We start from the raw sequence: 3,513 nt of genomic DNA on the forward strand, positions 1-3,513 counted from the left end.
CTCTCTCTCTCTCTCTCTCTCTCTCTCTGTGTGTGTGTGTGTGTGTGTGTGTGTGTGTGTGTCGTGTGTCGTGTGTGTGTGTGTGTGTGTGTGTGTGTGTGTGTGTGTGTGTGTGTGTGTGTGTGTGCGTGCGTGCGTGCGTGCGTGCGTGCGTGTGTGTATATTGCTATTTGATGTATATTATGTATAATGTCCTCCACATGTTAGAGCTGTGTGATTTATACGCACGTAAGATACTTCGGAGAGGATAAAAGCAACAAAATAACGATTCAGATGTATAAAATTGTTAATTCACATTCGTGATTTTTTATTCTAGCTGAAAGAATTATGCTAAGACACCCGTTAGCCTTAGAGAGTAATGCGCACAAGATTTGGCATCTCCAAATCTACGCGGAACTTTTCGTTTTTCGACTCACACTTACACAATTACGTATCTATATCGTATGTGATACTTGTCGACTTCTCACCGTGCTGAGTATCGATGTAGAGAAGAGGAAGAAATAAAAAAATCGGAATCGAATTTGAAACCGAACATAGAGAAGCGACATACCGAAGCGACGTATCAAAAGTTCACAGCTCTCGACGACCTCAGGATGAAACGCATTCGCGCGCGAACTCAATCGAAGAGTTACAGATGTATTTACTGTAAGAGCGTATATATTATGGATTATAATGGAAAATACTCGAAAATGAGAATAATTACAATAGTGTTCAGACGATAACGAGGCGTATTTGGCGAAGACGAGTTGAAGTTGTGACGGTCGCGTTGAATCGAAAGAACCATAACGAGATACACCAAGCTTTACATACATTTACGCCTTGCGGTAGATTCTCAAGCATAATGCAATCATTTTGTTCTGCGATGAGGCAAATCACATGAACGGTGAGATAAAAAGAGTTCCGCATAATAAAAGGAACAGGAAAGAGCACAAAAAACAGAATAAGAATTTCATTTCACCTGTCAGAAACTGTGTTCCATAATACACAATTTCTAATAGGTTTCTTATTCTCTGTTCTCTGTTCCTGTTATTGTGTAGAGCTTCTAATGGTGCTGCTGCGTGGCTTTGCCAAAGCATTCAGCTTGCAAAAGCGATTCATCGTGATGACAACAAGGAGGCTTTGCGTATCAATTCTGAAACGACAATGCAACCATTCTGCGTCTGTTCCGCGAAACAGTTGCACGAAAAGTTATAATTACTACCTCGCGATGATACCAAAGGTATACGATGTAATCATCTGAAAAACATTATAGATGTGTAATTGCTTTAAACGCGTTTTACGATCTTTTTGACGCGCGCGCGCACGCGCACACACACACACACACACACACACACATGTGCACGCGCAGAGAGAGAAGAGAGGAGTCACAAATACATATACACATAAACAAGAGACCATACACATAAAAAGTACATATACACATAAACAAGATGAACCATCGTGTGTAGTATAATTATATATTTATATAATTATTATATATTTAGATACGATATTCGTGCTCTTGTTGAATTTCTTCCTTATTATGGAGATTCCTTTGCGTCGCGCTATCACAAAAAGCGAGCACAATTCATCTTGAGTGACGATCATTGTCGAAAGAATCACTAGTATCATCATGCGATCCTGTACGACATGAGAACCGATGCACCTGATACTTTTATTCGCTTTCTATTGTGCACCTAATCGCATCAGTTTCAATATCGTTCCATCTCTGAGGAATTTTAGCCTTCATAGTTCGCATTCGGCAACCACACGGGTGTATCTGATAAAATTAGATGTCCTATTTTTCTACATTGCATATTCTGGTCGTCGTGTACTGCATAATGTATTGAACGCACGCATAAAAAGCGCTCAAGATATATTTCATAGCGGTGTCTCGAAAATAATGAGATGAGAATTCTGATATTTTTGCGTTTCTTATCGTGCGCTAACATTTGAGGATTTGACATAAATACACGGAGAAATATTCATATTGATATGAAACGAAAATAACACATAACGAATGTAGTTTGACTCCTTCTTCATTTTAATTATTCGTTGTAAAAATTGTTTTACATAACTTCTCAAAATAAAATAATATGTCGTTTGTAACACACGCGTTGTTTTATTCGCGAAATTGTATTTTTTTATAGGTAAATCATATACACATAAACATTAGATACATTATATTCAGTATACAACGTGATCTATAAGTTCATATAACAATCAAATCAAACTAACAAATCAAAGAACTGAAAAGGATACGGGTAGGAGTCAAGCACAGAAGATGTCGCGCAAATAATATATCTATGAAGTGTGAAACTTCTTTATTTACTAAAACACGTTTACATGTTTCAAAAGTTATGTTGTCTCTGAGGAAGGCTCAAAAGTGAGCCTTCCTCAGAGACAACATGAATTAACATATAATAACTGTGAATAAAAGTTATCCTGTCATGATGAGTTCTTCTATATCGAGAATTTAAATGTCGGAATTAAAACCAAAAATAATGAAAGAAAAAGGAAAAGAAAAAAGAAAAGAAATTAGGAAATATCATAATCAATAGAATATGGAGAACTAATTTCAAACAACTGTAAGATTATAATTAATTATCCAGCAAATATAAGAACGCTCACCATGCTCACAGAGCACCATATCACAAATATTACCATAAAAATAAATTCAGAACCGGCTCCTGATAATGTTGGCCAGTCAGTATCAGACACAGTGACTTTTAGTGATACATAAGTAGGACTTCCCCTTTCGTATAATAGTTTCTTCGATAAATAGCCTTTTACATTCGTTAGCAGTTTCTTCATAATATTATTATAAAAACAATTCTTAAGGCAGATAATCATATCGAAAATAATTTTAAACTTGTTAAGGAACTTGGTAAAGAGAGACGTTTGAGTGATGAATTTCAGTTAATGTCACTGGATGTTGTGAGCGTCTTCACTAATGTCCCCACTAACTATGCGCTGTATTAAAGACCATTAGCAATTTATTTCTAGAGATTGTTATTTACCGGAGAGGAATTCATCAAAGCGGTTCAGTTTGTTTTAGATTCTACTTTTTTTGTTTTTGATAGTGTTATGTATAGGCAGAATTACGAGACTCTTATGGGCTCTCCGTTGTCTCTCGTCGTCACGGATCTAGTTATGCGAAAGCTGGAGGTTAGAATTTTGTTTTTGATTCTGTTGCTCTTTTACTAAATTTGTTGATAACATATTATTGGTAATACCTGCATCTTCAATTAGTTCCATTCTTGATATTTTTAATTCTCAACATTCTAAGCTTCAGTTTACTCTGGAGGTAAGGATGATAGATTGAATTTTTGGAGGTGATAGATTGAATTTTTTGGATGTTACAGTAATTAGGAATAATGAGTTGATAGAATTAGGAATAATGAGTTTATTAATAAAATGAGTTGATATTATAAGTTGACTTTTTCGGATAGATATATGAATTTTTGGTCACAGCAGCCGGTTTCTCAAAAAATAGGTACAATCGCGGGAATAGGTACAATTGGCAGAATAATT

This window comes from Atta cephalotes, assembly GCF_000143395.1.
Source record: "Atta cephalotes unplaced genomic scaffold scaffold00027, whole genome shotgun sequence".
In the NCBI taxonomy this organism is placed as follows: domain Eukaryota; kingdom Metazoa; phylum Arthropoda; class Insecta; order Hymenoptera; family Formicidae; genus Atta; species Atta cephalotes.